This window comes from Chenopodium album, chromosome 26, assembly GCF_948465745.1.
Source record: "Chenopodium album chromosome 26, dcCheAlbu1.1, whole genome shotgun sequence".
Classification (NCBI taxonomy): domain Eukaryota; kingdom Viridiplantae; phylum Streptophyta; class Magnoliopsida; order Caryophyllales; family Amaranthaceae; genus Chenopodium; species Chenopodium album.
In genome coordinates this window covers 19,109,528-19,132,500 of record NC_137859.1, presented here as the reverse complement: position 1 = coordinate 19,132,500, position 22,973 = coordinate 19,109,528, and the positions used below count along the sequence as shown (strand labels likewise).

Below are 22,973 nucleotides of genomic sequence, written 5' to 3'. Positions count from 1 at the left end.
TTTGTCTATGCATGATGCTTGGAATTTCTTCACTTGGCTTGCTAGAGATTCTTATGATAGAGAAAGTCATGTTTCTTTTTTTTTATTCTCAATGTCAAGATTCTTCTAATTTTTGCATGAATTCTCTTGATGCTTCTAATGTGCCTTGTGATGATCCTACTATGCAAGTTGACCCTTTCCCCTCTTATGCTCATTGTGATGAGGTTTGTGCTAATTTTGATAATATGCAATTTGATTTTGATCATGAACCTCAACCCGATAACATTACTCCCCAAATTCTTTCTCAAATGCAATATCTCACCCAACAACTCCAAGAGCTTCAAGAAGAAAAAAAATTGAGAGAAGTGAGGCTTGCCCAAGTGATGAGTGCTATGGTTGATTTAAATGGATGTAAGGCACCTCATTTGGAGTGTGAGAGTGTTTTTGAGGATGATGTGGGCCAAGGGTGTGAAGGTGAGGTGAGATTTTCTTGTGATGAAAGGATTTGTGAGGATTTTGATCCTTTTCATTCCCCATTTGAGCTTGAATGTCATCCTTCCCCATATTCACCCCCTTTGAGAGCTTCCCATGGTGAGGATGTGAGTGAGCCATCTTCAATGTTGAATGAGGGAGTTCATGAGGATGATGATGATGATTTTGAGCAATCAAGAGAGATTGAGAATCCCTTGAGTGATAGTGGAAGGGTTGTGAATGAAGAAAATGTCGATTTTGAGGATTCCAACCCGCTTCCCCATCTTGATGAGTCTAGCTTGCATACCCTTCTATCCATGAGTCTTTGGATTCTTTTGAGGTTATGGCTAGTATGTTCATTGAAGGTGTAACAAACCACTATAGCCTTTTGAGAGAGTTCATTGGCAATGCTTCATGGGAAAGGGATGAGTTTGAGAGAAACCTATATCATTTCATGCATGGTTTAGAGACTCTAGGCTTTAAAGATCTTGAGGGAGTCGTTGTTCATTGTTGTGATAGAGAGGAGGATAAGGTTGTTTCTCTTAGAGAGTTTTTGTTTGAGGGAGATGTGAGTCATGAGTGTTCTTTTGAGGATTCTATGATTGATTTTCATGCCCTCATTGGTGATGTGAGGCTTTGTGAGACCATTGTTTCTCCTCCCCTTCCTCATGTCCCTTTCTCAAGGAAATTTGACCGCATCCCCTACTATCCCATGTTCCTCCCTTCTTTTGTCTTAAAGCCTATTGAGGACCCTCTTTTTTTTTATGAGACACTTCCTTCTCATCCTCCTATTATTGAGGAAATGGGTGATTATGCCACCCAAAAATATTTTGAGGAGAGTTTGCCTTATTTTTCCTCTTCTTCCTCTTCTTATTTTTCTTGATTTTTCTTTTGATTTTTCTTCTTTATTTTGGCATCTTCCTCCTCACTTACGTGCACTAATCTTGTTGCACGTTCTCCTTCCTTCATTTTCCTACTTGTTATCATATGAAATGTGCAGTAGTGCATTTGATAAGCTCTTGCGTTCGTTGCAATATTATTTATTAGAGCGGTCTCGCTTGGACGTTAAACAAGCCTTTCTCGGGAAGTAACCCGAGGTTTTTATTGCTTTCATTTTCTTTTATTTTTAGATTGGATTTTCTCTCATGGAAATGTTTGTGTGCCTTTTGCTAGGTACATGACTTGATATACACTTATGCATTGGTTTGGATCAAGAATCAAGGAAGTTTAATGCCTATTTTTGCTAGCATATGGAAATCGAGATTCAATTCAAAAGAAAATTGGCTTTGAAAGGTTAAATTGGTTCATTTGCGGGTATTTACACCCACCTATATCCGGTAATATCTTTCTTAGCTCTTTCTCTAATGGTTGGTGACTCGTTGGACATGTGTTGGTTTGTTGGGTTGATTTCTTTCTTTTCCCCTCCCATGGTTTATTGGGTTTATGTTTGAGTATATTGTCTCATTCAAGCTTGGGGGAGGGTATTCTATCATGCTTGGGTAGAATGTTGATTCATATATGCCGTGCACCTTTGTGTATGCATTTCCTTGTCTTTTCTTATATTTTGAAAACTCCAAAAAGATTTTTGGTTTACTTTCAAGGTAATTTTGGCAAAATGTGTTTTGTTTGTTCTTATTTTGGACATTTTGTTTTGGAATTGCATTCTTGAATGTTTTTCTTCCTAAGTGGTAAATGTGTGCACGGTTTGAGAGTGTCATTTGTTGACTTTAGGATACTATATGCTAAGGTAGTCGGGTTAAGAACTTTTAGGGGTCCATGAAGCCTTAGTTCACGGGAATGTGGTAAGATGGAGTTGCTCTCTATAGTGGATTTGAAACCCTTGGTTGGCATTTGTTTGCTTATAATCACTTGTGAGCTTCATTTGTTCTAGCCTTCATCACCTTGTTGAGCGGCAATTTAGGACCCTTGACTATGCATGTCTTAATCCTTGTTTTGACCTCTAGCTCCCAAGATCGTGACCGAGCCACTCTAGGGAAGGAAAAGGGCACCTATTCTCATTTTTATTTATCTTCTTTTTGTTTTGTTACAAATTTGATTTTCTATTTTGCATCAACCTACTTATTAACCAATTTGTGCCTAATGTTTCCCGCTCTTGTTTAAACCGCGTTACAAACCTAATGGCCTATGTTTACCAACCCTTTTAGTAAGTGAAGCATTGGCATGTGAGGTTTAAGTTTTGAGAGTGTTGATCATGAACAAGACATTTTGAGAATTGGTTTAATATGCAAAAAAGTTTGAGAAGAAAGATGCAATTTAAGAAAATCAAATGAAGTTTCAAGAAAAAGCCGTCCATAATTTAAAAAAGGCAAGGACACCAAAAAAAAAAAAAACACACAAATATATTTTAGTTTGGTTTCGTTTTCTTCCCTTGTTTAAGCATTTGGGACAATGCTTTGTTCAAGCTTGGGGGGGAGCGTTCCTTCATTTTTTGTATATATTGTGTGTTAGTGTCGAGTAAGCTTGGGGGAGATGGCTTTATTGATATTTTTGTTTGATATTTTGTGACTTCTTGAGTTTGTTTTTGAGAATAGGCCACTCTTTTGCTTCACTTAGGAAATATCACAAAAATTTTCAAATTTTTACCCCGCCTTAACCATTAGCTTTACGTTTCAACCCAATAAAAGACCCTTAGACTTTAGTGGGGTTAGGTCAAAGAACGGTGGAGGGAGATAGACTTCAAACCTATGGAGAAAGTATGCATAGTTGAGATGTCGGGATTACCTTCTCAAAGTTTTTCATTTCTTTATCTTTTTCCGGTTCCTTCATGGAATCATGAGAAGCTAGCTTAAGGGTTGATTTGAAGCTAGTGGAGAGAACGCGGCCCGATTGGTTGGGGCTAGGGTGGATTGAGTCCTCATTAGTTCTCTATGCTTAGCATATGTTATGTTTCAATCAACCATTGACATCTTGGAACGTGCATACATTTGTCTATTTAGAAAGGTTTGCATTCATTGGTGTTTGTTCCTATCTCTTGTCCAAATATGAATTTGTGTTTTCTTTCTCTTTCTTTTCTTTTTATTGTCGTGCCTTGGTTTTTGTCTAGAGTTGTGGGTTAAAATCTTAGGACACCCTCACGAGAGCACACTCGTCCTCTAGGGCGATCTAGGGGTTTAAAGGGCTTGTCATTAGTTGCTAAAAGTGACCGTGATTCCTACGAAAGTGAGTTAGTGTACATTCTTGTCTCGTTTAGTGTTCTAGCTTTGCTTGAATAAATCATTCTCCTTCTCCCGTGTTTCATGTTAATTTGCTCAAGGACGAGCAAAAGTTTAGCTTGGGGGAGTTTGATAAGTGACTTTCATGTCACTTTTAGGGTGTTTATCGAGTCGTTTCTCGGCTTATTTTTCCAATAATTTAACCCTTTTTGTCGTTTACTTCTATTATTTACTTATTCTCGTCTTTTATCTTTATTTCGAGTATTTTAGTAGGTTTAATAGTTTTTAGCTTATTTTCTTAATTTATTTAAATTATCTTATTTTCTTTGTTTTTATTTTAAGTTTTTAGTTCTTGATTTTTTTAGTAAGTTCGTAGTTTCTTTTATTTTCTTATTTTATTTTATTTTCATATTTGTTTTACTTTATTTGATTAACTTTCTTTTGATTTTATTTTTAAGTTTATTTAATTTTATTTTATTTTTATTTTGTCTCGTGGTTATACCCTCGTGTTTTGGTTGTAGGTGTTTCGGGTTTCAAGGTCATGTTCGAGTTCAAAGTCCGAGATTTGACGCACATCAGCACCATTCCCCTGCAGCCAGCTTAACCATCACCACACCATCCCTTAACCTCCACCACACAGCTCATCTCTCATTCCCCTGCTTCCCCACGCAAACAACACCAACATCAACATCAATTTACACCCACGGTGCTCCCAGTTCAAAGTGTGTTATTCACTCTTGTTCCATATTATCATATTTTTATGAGTAAAATTGTGAGTGTTGGGATTGATTATATTGTTTGGAGTACATTTGGTGGATTGTTATTGGAGTTGGTTCTGTTGGAGATGTGTATGATTATTATTATTATTTATCATGGCTTTATTAGGATTTGGCTCCCTTTTTAGCATAGCTTTTCTCTCACATATTTCCAAATCTATCCTACCCTTTTACCCTAGCCTTACATTACAAACTTTAAAGACCTTCCGACCTTGTGCATAGAGTTGTGTAGATGTGAAAGTGTTGTTTATCAATGCAAGTTATGACTTGACATATTCCGAGTCGACTACTAGGTTGAGTGTATGTCTTTTTAAACACACGAGTGTTGTGAGTTTGAGAGGGCATTGTTCACATAAAGGGGTTGGGACGGAGAGCGATCAAGTAAATCTTTTACTTGCCACATAAATGAGAGTTGAGTGTGTGAGCACTAGTCTTGAATTCTATATGCTCTTGTGGTTTGCTCTATTTGACAAGTGTTGGGGAGGAAAGGTGATTAGATTAATAAAATTGATTGATGTTGAAGCATGTTTGTTTGATTTGCCTTGTATCGTTTGTGCTTGATTTTATTATTGGGGTGAGGGTTGTTTTATATGTTCATTGATGAGCTCTTTGCTTAGGGACAAGCAAAGGTTTCGCTTGGAGGAGTTTGATATGTCCATTTTATATAGAGATTCACCCCCGTCCCTTGGTCATAGTTAGTAGTATTTTCGGCTCTTTCGAGCCACTTTTGTTACTAATTGGTGTTTTCTAGTGTTTTCGTAGTTTTTGTTGAAGTCTTGTAGGAAATTGCATCTTTGGAGCTATTTCCCGGGTTTAAATGGAGCAACTATGAGAATGAGATAGAGCAAGACCATCGTAGAAGCCCAAGGCCGGCTAGAGCCATCGAGCCGATGGTTAAGGGCTCGGTATTTTGAATACCGAGGTATTTGGACCGAGTATTCAAGACCCGAAAAGGAGATCCGGATTAGGCCGAGGAGTCGATCCCAATCGAAGTTCCAAGCCTCGGAGTAGAGCCGCACTCGATCGAGCAAGCATAGGCCCGATTGGGCGAGGTGCGCAGCAAAGAAGGCATCGAGCAAGGCGCGCCCGATCGTGTGAGGCTTAGCATGATCGGGCAGAGTTGCTGCGTGGGAGCACGAAGAAAAAGGCGCGCCCGATCGGGCGGCCCTTCGCCCGATCGGGCGCGTGTTTCTTGGGAGCCGAGTTTGACGAAGCACTTAGCTTCTAATTAGGAAGTTGTTTTAGATTTTGTTTAAGTATGTTTTTTGGATAATTATTTTACTTACTCTTTCCCTTTTACTTTCTCTCTCTACTTAATATTTTCTCTCTCTAGACTTTTCTCTCTACTTTCCCTTGTTCTTGACTAATTTGTAATTCCGTCGTCTTGGTACGATTTCTACTTTAATTAATTTCTTCCTTTCAATCCCTTATGTCTTACTTTATTACTTTGCATGTTTTAGATTTAATTATGTTTGAGTACTTTAATTCTAGGGTTTATGGGGATCCATAATTAATATGAAGGGATAATTTATTATTGTTGATTGTTGATACTGCATGATAATTTCTTATTGAATTGTTATAATTCTTTGCAATTAGATTATGAATCGAGCAGATGTAATTTGATTGTGAATGTTTAGCAATATTGAATTGATGAATCGAGCAGATGTTAATTAATTTAATATTAAAGGCTATTTTCTATAGGAACTTAGTTTTGGTAAATTGCGAGAATCTGTTAGATCTATGTTGATTAATAAATTGCGAGAGCCTGTTAATCATGCTATTTGTGCAATGTTGATTAATTGATTGTTATGCTTTATCCCAGAGTATTAATTATTGGTGAACCTATGACCCTAGGCCTTCTTATTATCCACCTTTTCCCTAAACTTAATCTTCGTAGTATAATTTCATATTGAAAACAACAAATTGGTTACCTTAATAATTTAGATTATAACTAATTAATTAGGAATAGGAAGACTTGTTTCCCTGTGGATTCGACCCTACTTCCCTATCTACTCTAGTTAGAGGACTTAGGTAATTACTTTTGATTAGGTGATACGACTTTAGCCGGTCACCCAACCATTGGTAGGATTTGGGGGGAATGTCATTCATCCAGTCGGACGGATAGATCTTCTCGTCCCCTTCGGGCAGAAGGGAGAAGGGAGAGATATGGTCGTCTGCTTTCTAGTTGTTAAAGAATTGACAGGGTACAATGTCATTCTTGGCCGCCCTACTCTGAATGCAGCCAAGGCGGTCATTGTGCCGCACCTTATATTGTTGAAGTTTGAAAGGTGGGACGGTAAGATAGGAACAATTAAAGGAAGTCAGAAAAGGGCTAAGGAATGTAATCAGTTGGTTGTGATGCCCACAGCACGCGGCCCAAGAGTGTCCGAGCCAAAAGAGGAAGGAACCTCACTCCAAACATACCAGGTCGGCCAGAAGCGTAAGGTGGCAAGGCAGAAGACGCCTAGCAATTAATGACTGTCGGCCGGCCAGATGAGTTGAGGCCTCAGCCGGCCGGCAGCCACTAGGATATAGCGCTTGATCCCAACCACCCAGAACGGACGGTTAGTGTCGGCACTATAGCCTTGGGAACGCTCTCAGCTGTTAAGGGAATTCAAAGACGTGTTTGCATTTGAAGTTGGTGAAATGCCAGGGATAAGTCCTGACCTGACCGTACACAAGCTGGTCGTGAATCCTTTGATGAAGCCTGTCCGCCAGAAGAAGAGGAATCATGGAGAAGAGAGGAATCAGGCGGACGCGGCTGAGGTGAAAAATCTGCTGGATGTCGGTTTCATTCGGCAATGCTTCTACACAGATTGGGTGGCTAATGTAGTTGTTGTGAAGTAGCCGAATGGAACTTGGAGAATGTGCGTGGACTACACAGATCTGAACAAGGCGTGCCTTAAGGATAGCTTCCCCTTGCCTAAGATTGACCATCTGGTTGATTCCACGGCCGGGCACGCCCTAATGAGCTTTATAGACGCATACTCCGGTTTTCATCAAATTCTTTTGTGGGAAGAAGACCAAGAAAAAACAGCGTTTGTGACCGAATAGGGGTTGTATTGTTACAAAGTTATGCCATTCGGCCTCAAGAACGCCCCAGCTACCTTTCAGAGGCTTGTTAACACGGTCTTTAGAGATCAGCTCGGCCGGTTAATGGAGGCGTAATTTGATGACATGATTGTTAAGTCAAAAGAGTCGGCCGACCATTTGAAGGATCTACGAGAAACGTTCACCGAACTCAGGCGGCATAAGATGATGTTGAATCCAAAGAAGTGTGTCTTTGGTGTTGAGTCCGGTAAATTTCTCGGATTTTTGATTGATCAACGTGGAATTGAGGCCAACCCTGAAAAAATTCAAGCCGTCCTTGACATGAAGTCACCAAGAACAATTAAGGAGTTGCAATGACTGAACGGCTGTTTAGAAGTCCTGGAAGATTTTTGTCAAGGTCAGGGGATAAGTGCCGTTATTTTTTCCAAACCATTAAAAAGAAAGCTATGTTCGAGTGGACAGAGGAGGCTGAGGAATCATTCGTACAACTGAAAAGTCACTTGCATACATTGCCTCGCCTCGTCAGTCCGCTCAGGAATGAGAAGTTATTTATCTATCTTGCCATCTCTGAACATTCTCTAAGTGCCGTCCTAATTACTGAGAGGGACGGCCACCAGGTCCCAGTCTATTTTATCTGTCATGTACTTCATAATGCTGAGCTTAAGTACCCCCCAATTGAAAAATTTGGTCTGGCCTTGTACATGGCATCAAAAGAAGCTGCGGCCGTATTTTCTGGCACATTCAATTGTGGTCTATACAGACCAACCCTTGAAGAAGCCGTTTTCAACTTTAGAAGCAAGTGGCCGCATGCTCAAATGGGCTTTGGAGCTCGAAGGCTTTGACATTACGTTCGAGCCAAGAAAGGCTATCAAGGGGCAAGCTTTTGCGGATTTTTTGGCTGAAATAACACGGCCCGATCTTCAGCCCGCCAGGGACCAGGTTTGGAAAGTGTTTGTGGATGGTAGTGCAACAGCGACCGGGTGCGGTGCTGGTATTATATGTCAGTCTCCTGAAGGAGATAAGTTTGAGTATGCATTGAGATTTCAGTTTCAAGCGTCAAACAATGAAGCTGAGTACGAAGCATTGTTGGCCGGCCTAAGGATGTGTAAAGCGGCCGAGGCAACCAAAGTTGAAGTATGCTCGGACTCCCGGCTAATAGTCCACAAAGTCAATGGTGGCTTCGAAGCTAGGGAGCCGGCCATGATGAAGTACATGAAGATAGTGAAGGATGAGGCCGAGTGCCTAGAACATTTCTCTCTCAGACAAGTTCCTCGTTCAGAAAATCATCAAGCGGACGCGATTTCCAAATTGGCTTCCTCGGCATCATGTGACACTCCAAGATCAGTATTTTGAGACGTAAAAGAGAAAAGGAGTATTGATGCCGAGCCCGTTCAGATAATAGATAGAAGTTCAACCTGGATGGACGGAATTATTTCCTATTTGAAGGATGGAATTCTTCCGGACGATCCCAAAGAGAGTTGGCTAATGAAGAGGAGGGCGTCCTGGTTTGAGATGAAGGATAGGGAACTATTCAAAAAAGCTTTTGTGAAGCCCTATCTTAAGTGCATAACTCTTGAAGGAGGGCATGAGGTGTTGGACGACCTTCATCAGGGACATTGTGGCTCCCATATTGGAGGACGAGCCTTGGCTGAAAAGGCGACACATCTGGGATATTACTGTCCGAGCCTGAAGACAGACGCCATGCAAATGGTGAAAAAGTGTGACAAGTGCCAGAGGTTTGCAACCCTTATTCATCGTCCAGCAAATAGTCTCTCGGCCATAAGCAGTCCGTTCCCTTTTGCAAAATGGGGCATGGACATTCTAGGGCCATATACTCCAGCGACTGGCCAGAGACGGTATGTACTAGTGGTTGTAGACTACTTCACTAAATGGGTTGAAGCCGAGGCTGTCCGGGGCATTAAATGGACGGATGTGTTAGCCTTCATTTGGAAAAGTATAATCACTCGGTATGGGGTGCCTCAGTCAATGGTATCTGATACGTCCATTTTATATAGAGATTTACCCCCGTACCTTGGTCATAATTAGTAGTGTTTTTGGCTTTTTCAAGCACTTTTGTTACTAATTGGTGTTTTCTAGTGTTTTCGTAGTTTTTGTTATAGTCTTGTAGAAAATTGCATCTTTGGAGCTATTTCCCGGGTTTTAATGGAGCAACTACGAGAATGAGAGAGAGCACGACCATTGTTGAAGCCCAAGGCCGGCTAGAGCCATCGAGCCGGTGATTAGGGCTCGTTATTTGGAATATCGAGGTATTTGGACCGAGTATTCAAGACCCGAAGACGAGATCCGGATTGGGCCGAGGAGTCGAGCCCAATCGAAGTTCCCAGCCTCGGAGTAGAGCCGCGCCCGATCGAGCAAGCTTTTGCCCGATCGGGCGAGGTGCGCAGCAAAGAAGGCATCGAGCAAGGCGCGCTCAATCGTGCGAGGCTTAGCACGATCGGGCGGAGTTGTTACGTGGGAGCACGAAGAAAAAGGCGCGTCCGATTGGGCGGCTCTTCAGAGTTTACAGTTCCTTTCACAGAACTTATTACTCAGGTTCTTGCATATGCTAAATTCATGAAAGATATTTTGACTAGGAAAAGGGCCTTTAATGAAGTAGAAACTATAGCATTCACTGAGGAATGTAGTGCACTATTACAGAATAAATCCCCTCCTAAATTAAAGGATCTTGGTAGTTTTTCTATCCCTTGTCATATTGGAAATGTCTTCATTGATAAAGCATTATGTGATCTAGGTGGTTCTGTTAGTGTCATGCCATCGTCTGTACGTTCTAAATTAAATATGGGTGATTTAAAAGTTACTAATATAACTTTGCAAATGGCAGATCGTTCTGTTGAATACCCCTTAGGTATTTTAGAGGACGTACCCGTTAGAGTTGGTAAATTTTTTATCCCTGTTGATTTTGTTGTTTTAGACATGGCTGAGGACAGTCAAATACCCATTATATTAGGTAGGCTTTTTCTCCATACTGTAGGAGCCATAGTTGATGTGAAAAGTGGTAAACTAACCCTTTCTGTTGGCGTTGATAATATCACATTTAATTGTTATTGGTGACCTATGACATTAGGCCTTCTTATTATCGACTTTCTGCCTAAACTTAATCTTCGTAGTATGATTTCATAATGAAAACAACAAATTGCTTACCTTAATAATTTAGATTATAATTAATTAATTAGGAATAAGAAGACTTGTTTCCCTATGGATTCGACCCTACTTCCCTATCTACTCTAGTTAGAGGACTTAGGTAATTACTTTTGATTAGGTGATACGTTAACCTGTCAAAATTTGGCGCCGTTGCCGGGGAAACGGTTTTATTTTTATTTCTAATTGTTTTTGTAGTCTAGATTATTTTCTTTTGCCTCAAAGGACGTCGGTTTTTTGAGGTAGTTCTAATATTTGTCTTTTTAGTTCTATGTTTATGCCCAGGTGTTCCAGATCAGGTTACATTCCTTTCGATCCTGAGACCTAGCGCTCTTTTCATATACAGAAGAATTTTCATAGGCAAATCCTGGCAGGTTCTGGGAGTAACAATATTCCTAGAAATTCACCATCTAGTTCAAGTGATTCGCAGGAACATTCTAATTAAGAATTAGAGATGACTGCACTAAAGAAGCTCAGCGATTATCTGCAACCATCTTTGACGGATATTCCACATCTTTCTCCTACACCAGATCTCGAGGGAGTCTAGTTCGAGATCAAGCCCCAGTTCATAACGATGATAGAAAGAAACCAATTCAGTGGAGCTAAGGGTGAAGATCCTAATCTTCACATTGCAGATTTCTGTCAATATTGCAACACTATTAGGTAGACAGGGGTAACGCAGGACCAAATCAGGGAGATTCTTTTTCCCTTTTCTTTATGTGGAAAAGCTAAATTGTGGTTTAATGGTTTGAATAGAACTGCACTTGGTATTACTAACTGGGAGACTCTTGCTTTGAATTTCTATAACAAATATTACCCTGCAGAGAAAACAGCTTTGCTAAGAAGTGCCATTCAGAACTTTGCCCAAGAGCTAGATGAAGCATTATATGAGGCTTGGGAGAGGTTCAAGGATCTGCAGAGGGAGTGTCCCCACCATAACTTGGCAAAGTGGTATTTAATTCAAGCCTTTTACAAAGGATTAGGGAATGCATCTAGGACAATTTTAGACTCCGCAGCTAGCGGTAGATTTATGAATCTTAATGTTGATGATGCAGGTCAGGTTATCGAAGATATGGTGATACATAATTCCCAATATGGGAATACTAGAGGCTACGAAAATAAGGGCAAGCACCATGTTGATTCAGTAACCCTAATGCAAGCTCAGCTCACATATATTTGCCGGAAATTAGATAACCTTAGTACTCCATTCCTAATTCTGTTGCTAATGTTTATGCTGTTACTAACAATGCTAACGATGCTTTCTGTGAAAATTGTGGAAGTGTAGGACATTATGAGCAAGATTGCAGGAGTTCAATGGAGCAAGTTAATCCTTTCCAAACATATAAGCAAAATAACCCATACTCCAACACCTACAATCCTGGCTACCATAAGCACCCATATTTATCCTACCGTAGCACTAATGTTAAAAATCCTCCACCACCACAACAAGCACCCCCTCCACAGAAGAAATATTTTCACCCTCATGCTAACCAGAAAGCCCCAGCACAAACCCCTACTACATCTTCTTACCCTGCTTTGTCAGAAATTAGAGCAATGCTGACCAGTATGCAAAAGCATATGGAGAGTAGAGACCAACAAATTGACTCTATTATAGCCCATAATAAAGTCATGGACACCCAAATTGCCCAATTGTCCTCTACCCTACAAGTTCGCTAGCAGGGAGCCCTACCTGCGTAGGGAATTCCACCTACGGAACATGCGAATGCAATTACCCTAAAGAGTGGTTCACACTACGATGGGCCCCCAATGCCCAAAGAGGATGAACATGATTTAATTGATATTGCTAATCCTGATTCCATTGTACCAAATTTTCCTGCAGGGGTCCAGGGTAACACTAATAATTCTGATAATTTATTGCAGGGTACAACCTCAGGGAAGGATGCACCCCAGGAGAAGAGTATGGAAGCACCACCAGTTATCAAGCTACCATTCCCCAACCGTCACTTGAAGATAGTTGGATAAGCAGTTTGGTAAGTTTTTGGAGGTAGTGAAAAATTTGCAGGTAACAGTTCCTTTCACGGAACTTATTACTTAGGTTCTTGCATATGCTAAATTCATGAAAGATATTTTGACTAGGAAAAGGGCCTTTAATGAAGTAGAAACTGTAGCATTCACTGAGGATAGTAGTGCACTATTACAGAATAAATCCCCTTCTAAATTAAAGGATCTTGGTAGTTTTTCTATCTCTTGTCATATTGGAAATGTCTTCATTGATAAAGAATTATGTGATCTAGGTGCTTCTGTTAGTGTCATGCCATCGTCTGTACATTCTAAATTAAATATGGGTGATTTAAAAGTTACTAATATAACTTTGCAAATGACAGATCGTTCTGTTAAATACCCCTTAGATATTTTAGAGGACGTACCTGTTAGAGTTGGTATATTTTTTATCCCTGTTGATTTTGTTGTTTTAGACATGGCTGAGGACACTCAAATACCCATTATATTAGGTAGGCCTTTTCTCCATACTGCAGGAGCCATAGTTGATGTGAAAAGGTCCTATGCTTGAAGAAAATTGTTATTCAATTGATGTGCTTGATATAATGGATGATATTTGTGAGGAAAGCTTACCACAGGTTCTTGCAAGGGACCCCTTGGAGGAAACTCTTTGTGGAAATTTGTCTGCAGGTGACATGAGCATATGGAGCAAGGAAGTGGATGACATAGAAAGAGCTCTTGCCCCCAAAGAATTCGACGCTAATGATTGTGTGAAGGTAGTAAATTTGGTTCAGGAATCAAAACCTGTAGAGGTGAAGAGACCTGAACTTAAACCTCTCCCTTCTCATCTAAAATATGTTTTTCTTGATGAGCAGGAAATGTACCCTGTGATCATTAGTACTGCACTTGATAACCCACAAACTTCCCAACTACTAGAGGTTCTTAGGACCCACAAAAGGGCAATAGGGTACTGTATTGATGATCTCAAGGGTATAAGCCCTGATTTTTGTATGCACAGGATACACTTAGAGGACAACTACAAACCCTGTATTCAACCCTAGAGGAGGTTGAATCCTAACATGCAAGAGGTAGTTAAGAAAGAGGTTATGAAATTACTTGAACCAGGTATTATATAACCTATATCTGACTCTAAATGGGTAAGTCCAGTACAGGTAGTTCCTAAGAAGGGTGGGATGACTGTTGTTAAAAATGATAAAAATGAATAAATTCCCACTAGAACTGTTACAGGGTGGCGTATGTGCATTGATTATCGTCGATTAAATATCGCCACTAAAAAGGACCACTTCCCTCTCCCTTTTATTGATCAAATGCTTGAGAGGTTAGCTAATCATAAATTCTTTTGCTATTTGGATGGGTATTCGGAATTTTTCCAAATCCCAATCCACCCTGACGATCAAGAAAAGACTACATTTACATGCCCCTATGGCACTTTTGCATATCGTAGAATGCCGTTTGGTTTATGTAATGCACTTGCTACTTTTTAACATTGCATAATGAGCATATTTTCTGATTTCATAGAGTCTATCCTGGAAGTCTTTATGGATGATTTTAGTGTTTATGGTTCTTCATTTGATGCATGCTTAATTAACTTTGCTAAATTTTGAAAAGATGTGAAGAATGCAACTTGGTTGTAAATTGGGAGAAATGTCACTTTATGGTGACAGAGGGAGTAGTTTTTGGTTACATTGTATCTGATAAGGGTATACAGGTAGATAAGGCTAAGATTTCAGTGATTCAGCAGTTGCCTCCCCCAGTTAATGTTAAGGGAGTTAGGAGTTTCTTGGGTCATGCGGGGTTTATCGCCGTTTTATTAAAGATTTCTCTAAAATTGCTAAACCACTGACTCAGCTTTTACTCAAGGATGCCCCTTTTATTTTTACTGACGAGTGTCTTGAGGCTTTTAACAGAATTAAGCAGGCTTTGATATCGGCACCCATCATATGTGCACCCGATTGGAATCTTCCATTCGAAATCATGTGTGATGCAAGTGACTTTGCTCTAGGAGCCGTGCTTGGACAAAGGAAAGACAAACTTTTGCATGCTATTTATTATGCAAATAAAACTTTGGATGAGTCCCAAGTTATCTATGCCACCACGGAAAAGGAGTTTCTTGCTGTTATATACGCTTTAGAAAAATTTAGATCATATCTCTTTGGTTCTAAAGTCATTGTTTTTACTGACCATGCAGCTTTGAAACACTTAATAGCTAAGGTAGAATCCAAGCCAAGGCTACTCCAGTGGGTTCTCTTACTTCAAGATTTCAATATTAAAATAAAGGATAAAAAGGGAGCAGAGAACGTAGTGGCATACCACTTGTCACGAATCAGGTATGATGAGGGTAAGGATTCTCTTCCTATAGATGATTCTTTTCCTGATGACAACCTATATGCAATTGTAGAGCATCACCCTTGGTATGCAAATTTTGCTAATTATTTAGTGGGTGGTACTCTACCTCCTGACTTGTCCTACCAACAGAAAAAGAAATTCCTTTCTGATGTTAAACATTATTTTTGGGATGATCCTTTTTTGTTTCGTGAGTGTGTAGATGGATTATTTCGCAGGTGTGTTCCCGAATGGGAGGTTCACGGCGCCCTTACCAGTTGTCATATTTCACCCTGTGGTGGACATCATGGCCCCACTAAAACGGTGGCTAAGATTAATGAGTCAGACTTCTTTTAGCCTACTATGTTTAAAGATGCTAACACTATTGTGCAGGCTTGTGACTCTTGCCAAAGGACTGGCAACATTTTGCGAAGGCATGAGATGCCCCAAACTGGGATTCTTGAAGTAGAAATTTTTCATGTTTGGGGTATTGATTATATGGGGCCGTTCCCATCCTCCAATGGTAATTGCTACATACTTGTAGCCGTAGATTATGTGTCCAAGTGGGTAGAAGCCATAGCTTCACCAACAAACGATTCCAAGGTAGTCATCAAGCTCTTTAAGAAGGTCATATTTTCAAGGTTTGGTGTTCCACGGGCTATTATTAGTGATGGGGGTACCCACTTCAATGAAAGAAAATTGGACAACCTCCTTAAGAAGTATGGTGTGTATCATAGAACCGGGCTTAGTTACCACCCTCAAACTAGTGGTCAAGTTGAGGTCTCTAATAGGGAAATCAAGGCGATCTTAGAGAAGGTAGTAGCCAAGTCAAGGAAGGATTGGAGTATGAAGCTTGATGACACACTTTGGGCAATCGAACAACATTTAAGACATCGATTGGTACTTCACCTTATAAATTAGTTTATGGTAAGGCATGTCATCTTCCCGTAGAGTTGGAGTACAAAGCTTTTTCGGCGATCAAAGAGCTTAATATGGATTCTAAGGCCGCGGGTAAGAAGCGACTTCTACAACTCAATGAGTTGGATGAGTTTAGATTGTCGGCATATGATAGTGCACGGATCTACAGAGAAGTCCATGAAGTGGCATGACAAGAGGATCCTACCAAGAGAGTTTGCACCGGGTGATAAGGTTCTTCTCTTTAACTCTAGATTGAAGATTTTCCCAGGAAAGTTGAAGTCTAGGTGTTCCGGTCCCTTTCCTGTCACAAAGGTGAACAAGTTTGGTTCGGTGGAGTTGGTGAATGACAAAGGTGAAGAGTTCAAAGTCAATGGCCAAAGGTTGAAAGTGTATCATGAAGGTGCTACCATTAGAGATGTGGAGGAGACCCTCCTAACTCCACTTCCAACATGAGCTTCAAGGTGGTAAGAAGGTCGTGCGGGACCTAGATAAACTAGTGCTTTGCGGGTGGCAACCCGTATTTCTTGCTTTCTAGGCTAGTTTCCCTTTTCCTTATTTTTAATATTTATTTTTATTTTAGAGAGGCGAGGAGAGTGATATTTCACCATTTATCAGTGTTGTTGTACAAGTATGAATTTGACAGGTAAAAAGACTTAGAAAAATTTAAAGAAGAAAAGAAATCGGAGAAAAATGGTGCAGCCGAGTTGGGCTCTGGCCCGATCGGGCGAGACTCGCCCGATCGGGCGCGCAAGCAACCTTAGATTTCAGCCATAAATTCGCCCGATCGGGCGCGCAAGCAAAGCTGATTTCAGAGCTATTTTCGCCCGTTCGGTCGAAGCTTGCCCGATCGGGCGCATTTTGTGGAAAATTGAGTGAAGGAAAAGATATGTCGGGCGAGCAATTTGGAGAATTTTTTCTCCGTGTTCGCGCCCGATCGGGCGGAGCTCGCCCGATCGGGCGCGCAACTTAAGTTCCAGGTTAAAGAAATTTCGCCCGATCGGGTGCGCCTTCAAGCCGACCTACCCTTTATTTTCTTTTCTCCTCTTTCTTTAATTTCCTCACTTTCTCCTTCTTTCATGTTCTTCATTTCACTTTCTCTCTGTAAAACCTCCATTTTCAAACCTTCAACCTACACTTCAATTCAAGATCTCCTCCAATTCTTCCATCAAAACTCAAAAATTCTTACATATTCCAACTCCACTCATCTTCCTCTACAATGTACACTAATTTTTCACTACCTTCTCTCAAATTTTCTCAAACCCTAAGAGAGACAAACCTTTAATTTCCTACTATTTTACAAGAAGATGGCTTTCAAGAGGTCTAGAACCGAAAGGGGTGAAGGATCAAGGCAGCAAATGCCCGACATAGCGATCAAACACCTTAGTTTTGCCCCTAACAATGACGGTAATGTAGCCGGATCGACCCTAATGGACTTACCTTACATATGAGGCCTTAACTGGATTAATGTGATAGGGGGTGAGACTTGGCGGGTGATTCATAGGGAGTCGGGTAGAAGAGACAATGCTTTTACCTTACCTAACCCGGCTTTGACCAAGTTTGAGAAGGGTCTCCCTTCTTACACTTTTGACCTAGGAGACCAAGGTGAGGCCCAAGCGCATCACCAAGCACTTCCCTCACCACCACCCCAATTTCAACAACCACCACCCCAACCCTTCACTTATGACATTCCCACTTCCTCAACCAACTGCAACATCGTCCCTAACGCCCCATATAACTTTTCGGCTTTTAGGAGAAAATTGGATAGGATAGAGAGTGGGCAAGGGAGGATGGAGGGTATGGTTAGGAACATGGACACTAGGGTAGGAGCCCTAGATGCTAGGGTTTGGGTTGTTAAGAGGAACCTTGGGCGGGGTTTATACCCCATGTATGGTGACTATGTGCGTTGGGGGGCTATTCCTCCCGAATCATCTTCTTCAACCCAGCACAAAAACCAATTTAGGCCGGTCCTATGCCAAGTCTTTAATGGGCCACTGCTTTAAGACGATTAAGGTTTATAATTTTGTTGATTCAATCTTATGAACAATTTAAGGTTTGTATTATAAAAAAAAAAAAAAAAAAAAAAAAAAAAAAAAAAAAAAAAAAAAAAAAAAAACTTGATTAAATACACCTCTAATAAAAAAAAAACTTAATTATATATATACCCCTCTAATTAAAAAATTGATAATAAAAAAAATGATTATATATATATATATATATAACTTCAATCAAAATGGGAGTACTTAATTCGAAAAGCTTTTTATACTACTAATATAATTTAAGAAAATTGTTTATAATCAAAATGGGAGTACTTAGTGGTATTTTTAAAGTGACTCACGCAAACAGAAATTGGAGAAAGGGGGGTACATAGGAAGGAATATAAAGCCTCATAAGAAGTCAATTCCAGCCATTCTCTACCAAAGTATAAATCTTATGTATATCCATCCATTCACCTAAGTCACAAAATGCTTCGAAAAATAATACAAAATCAGATTAGCTTTCAACTTCCTTTCATCAACCAAAAAAAAATTCCAGCTTACCTCAAAATACCATTCCATATAACAAACTACCAAAAGTCAACACCAAAGTTAATGGTAAATAAGGGAATCAATTCCAAAGTTAATGGTAATGTATTCCCTAATAATAATCTTCAATACAACTACGTTATCTTCAGTTGAATTCACTACGTGGGTGACGTAATTGTATTAGAATTCGTTAATAGCTATTTAGGTAATTTGTCAATAAAAAATTCCATATAAATATTGACAATTAGACACCTAAATAGCACCCAAGTTTCGTGTTGAAGCCAATGAGAATCTCCTACAAATAACTTGGGATAAATGTGCCAATATGAAAAGCATTGGTATGATTTCAAGACTTAGATGCTCTCGCAAATTAGCCGACATTACTTTCTGTGTATTTTAAAATTTATGTAATTTAAATATTGTTAGAAAGAGCAATCTATGTATTTTTGCTTTGCAATTCTGTTTTTATCTTAAATGATGCAATACTATACTTTTCTAACTGCTTGTCTTTAAAAAAACTATAACTTCATAATGGTTGTGTTTATTACTAATGAAGACTGAAATTAAAATATATAATTGCACAGTTCTTATTAATTGCTCGCATTTTACTCATTTTACAAAATGGGCCAAATGTAATAGCCCTAATAGGTTTCCAATTAGCCATATTCATAATGGGCCCAACCGTTATAATTTTTTTATTTAAAATCATTTTACAAAAAGGCCCAAATGTAATGGCCCTAATAGGATGACATAATCATAATGGGCTAATTTATAAGTTTTCATTAAAATGGCCATAAATGTAATGGCCCTAATAGGGCCCATTATATATGCCCCATTATCTTAAATATTTTGCATATGGGCCAATAATAGGGCATATTTAATGGGGGGGCATATATGGGCCAATTTTACGGGCCAAATTTGATGGGGTAAATTGACATTTTATAATTTTAAATATTTTAAGTAGTAAACCAAGTTAAAGCAAATTACCCCAAAATACTGCACCACAACATATCAGATCAATACTCTTTACATCAAGAGTTTATATTAAATGACCAAAAGTAAGACTAAGGAGATGGAAAGTGGTGCAACCCTACAGTTTGTAACAAGTCTAGAAGTAGTTAACATATTTTTGAAAATCTAATAAAACAAAAGTCCAAGAACACATAGATGATTAACATAAGTTTTTGAAACCCAAAATACTACGAATGCTACCCGCATATGAGAAACATCAAAGATCAACTGAATAACATGACCATGTAGATGGGATCGATAGCTGCCAACTCAACCACAGCTTTCTCACCTTCTTCAATCTTCATAGCGTCAGCGACTTTACGCATCCCATGCTTGATCTCGCATTTGGTGATGATTTTGTTGTTGTAGAGGTTTCTGGTGCTGCTGCTAGCCCCGCTGTTGTTCTTGCTGCTGTTTTTGCATTTCTTGTACACAGTCCTCATTTTCACGTCCCAAGTTTTACCTTCCAATAACAGGACAACTGGAGTCTGGTCCTTAACTCCATGAAAATACTCTCGAGCAAAGTCCAAAGGAATGTTCTGCATATAAAACACAATTCCAAACACAATTCTAAATTAATGAAATGAAATCAAAGTAGTGACAAATGAAAACTAATGAATCTAAATCAAAGTAGTCACAAATGTAAATCAATCAAATTGAAATCAAAGTAGTCACAAATGAAAATCAATCAAATGAAATAATTACATAAAACAATACTGACATATAGCCCAGCCCAATTCATGGACCTGTTGTGGACCAATTTTTTAAAAAAAAAAAACAAAAAGAAAAAATTTGTTGGTGATTAAAGCCTGTTTTTATTAATATAGTTAGTTTACTCAATCAAAATGGCCTATAGTAACAATCAAGTTATGTCAAAAGACCATTCCACTTGGCCATTATACTAATTCTGTCACAATAATATAGAATAAAATTCTAGTTCTGCTTTATTATTAAATGTGGACCATCCCAATTAACATATATAATGATGATGAGGCCCAATTGGCCCAAATATAATTTTCTTAGATTAAAGCCTTATTATATTAGTTGTTTTTGGGCCTTAAGTTTGTGTGGTCATGAATCAGTACCTTTTGTTTTTGGGTGGAGTTTCATTATGAAGCATAGTAAATTAGATTAACTGTTTTCAAATAGTTTTACATTGTTCCATTACCTATAGATTTACATAATACTATTATATTTACCAAAAAAATATATATATATATATAATAAAAAAAATTTATAGAAACATTAAAAATCAATTTAGTTCCTGACACATAGTCCTAGACTTGGGCTTCGGTCTGCCCACATAGGCTTGGGTAGGCCCAACATTTTGTTGTACTTTAGAATTTATATGCTTTATTTGGATTTTGTTTTTCACTTCAAAGTCTAAAAAGATTGTAGCCCAACATAGTAAATTGATTATCATGGCTAAATTATATCTCCTTTATTTTCCTTTGTTAATTTCATTTCATTATTGGGCTGACAAATAAAAATATAATCAAGTTACACTATTGGGCTGACAAATAGACAACAATTCACATAATATGGGTTTTGATGTTACTTATCACACTATTAGGCTGACAAACTCTCTACTCAATAATTACTGAAGACCCGTCATTTTGGACATTGTTAAATGGATGTCACAAATAATGCCCCTTGATGCACCAAAAAAATAAAAAAAATAAAAAAAAATCCCCTTTGATGTATGTAACTACATCCTTTAACAAAATTACAATTAATGGAGGTGGTATATAAAAAAAAGAAATATCAAGTTAGATATGTAGCCCACTAAAATACTTGGTCCATTACTTAACCCACAAACTCAACCGTGACAAGTCCATCTTCTTCAACCCAGCACAAAACCCAATTTAGGCCGGTCCTATGCCACCCTATTCAACCCATAACCAAACTTAATCTTATTAGGTGTTACAAGTTTAAAGTGTACTATCTGACTTTATTATGTGTTACTCACTTACTCGTACGGGTGGTACCTAATAATCTTATCTACTCGTACGGCTCTTCAGTAATTACTTCAGTAAATATATTTTTAAAAATAATGGTTAGGTAACCTAAGTCCAAGAGTTTAACACACATAAGTAGATTAAAGCCACCAAAATGCCTTACCTCTTAAAATCATAAAGAAACTTAACAACCATAAACAAGCTTAACAAACAAACACCCAAATGGCAAAGTTGGTGACAAATTAAAAACACACACTACTTTAAATGACATAATTGAGGGTACATTGAAAATAAATATAGAATCGAATCACAATAATAGAGATTAAAAGTGAAAACATACGATTGTGGGTTTTTCAACGTAGCCTTTGGTGAACATGCAATGGAAGAACGGATCTTGCTGATGCATCTCAACGGGGTTGAGCGCATAATAACTGGAATTGGCGCCAACAACTGTTATTTCTTCATCATCATGCCAAATGTGAACCTGGTACAAGATAACATCTACCACCTGTAGCGACAATCGTAGTCGGTCTCCAAGTTGCAAGTTGTTTGAGCTAGAAAACCCGCTCCACCCGTCACACAGAGCAGTTTCAAGTTCACCGGTGCTCCTTGTCCTTTCCTTCACACTAACAGTGAATTTTCTGTTCTTTGTACCCCGTCGGAAGTACAAAACCCCCGGTTTAACCCCCGGTTGAACCCTGCTATGTCTAGTCCATAACTGCTTCACCCCCCTGGCCATACGCTTAGGAAGCGGCTGCCACCAAAAAAACAAATCCATTATAAACTTATTAAGGAATTCTAATCAACCAAAAGAGAGCAAGACAGACTGAACACTCAACAACAACTTACAACTTTTCTTAGGAGACGGTTACTGTCGATGATGAATTCATAGCGCCAACACGACATTGTTCACATTGTTCACTTCAAAATTATATTTATGAACCAAAATTATGCACAAGTCAGTGACATAATTTAAAATATTAAACAACAACACTAAGTTATGGTCACTAAATAATCCATTGAATTCAAAGTTGATAGTACACATAATCGCAAAGGTACATTTTTTAATTTAACCTCTATAATCGCAAAGGTAGATAATTTAACCTCTATGGTCAAAGTTTTAAAAAGCACAGTCTCTAATTATGTGATTATCCAAAATGAAATCAAACACTTTAATTATTTGCATCCCTTTTCTACTATATCCTCATATTATATTTGGGTGGACTAGTATTTACTAATAGGTAGTAATAAATCATACAAGAAATAAATAATAGATGCATTAGGACTTTTATTTACATATATATCAAGAAAAGGCAAAAATATATCATGAGACACACTCTACTTTCCAATACACTTAATTCAAACATATATACAAACTCACTGGGAAAAAACAATAACAAAAATTACTAAGTAATAATAATAATATTAAGTCATAACCAGATGAAAATGATGTAAATCTTAAAATTTAACTTCAACCCTCACAAAAAATTTCTTTCAAGGATCAATGGACTAAGTATTATATTGACAAACATGGGTGCAGAGTATATTGAACATGATGGATTGATGGCTTTCAAGTTTCAACTTTTCACAAAATGGTGCACTGCTTATATTTGCCAACTTTTCACAAAATCATCAACACTCATTTGAATTCAA

The 22,973-nt window shown here is 38.7% G+C and overlaps 1 non-coding gene and 1 pseudogene across 1 annotated transcript; one reads left to right on the top strand and one right to left on the bottom strand.

The window, feature by feature from the left end:
• Positions 1-17,829, top strand: part of LOC145616920 (uncharacterized) — a 192,428-nt pseudogene extending 174,599 nt beyond the window's left edge.
• On the bottom strand, positions 11,445-11,551 carry LOC145618751 (small nucleolar RNA R71). The gene has a single exon (XR_014108006.1). It is a non-coding gene; the product is annotated as a small nucleolar RNA R71 (small nucleolar RNA).
• Positions 17,830-22,973: the final 5,144 nt, after the last annotated feature.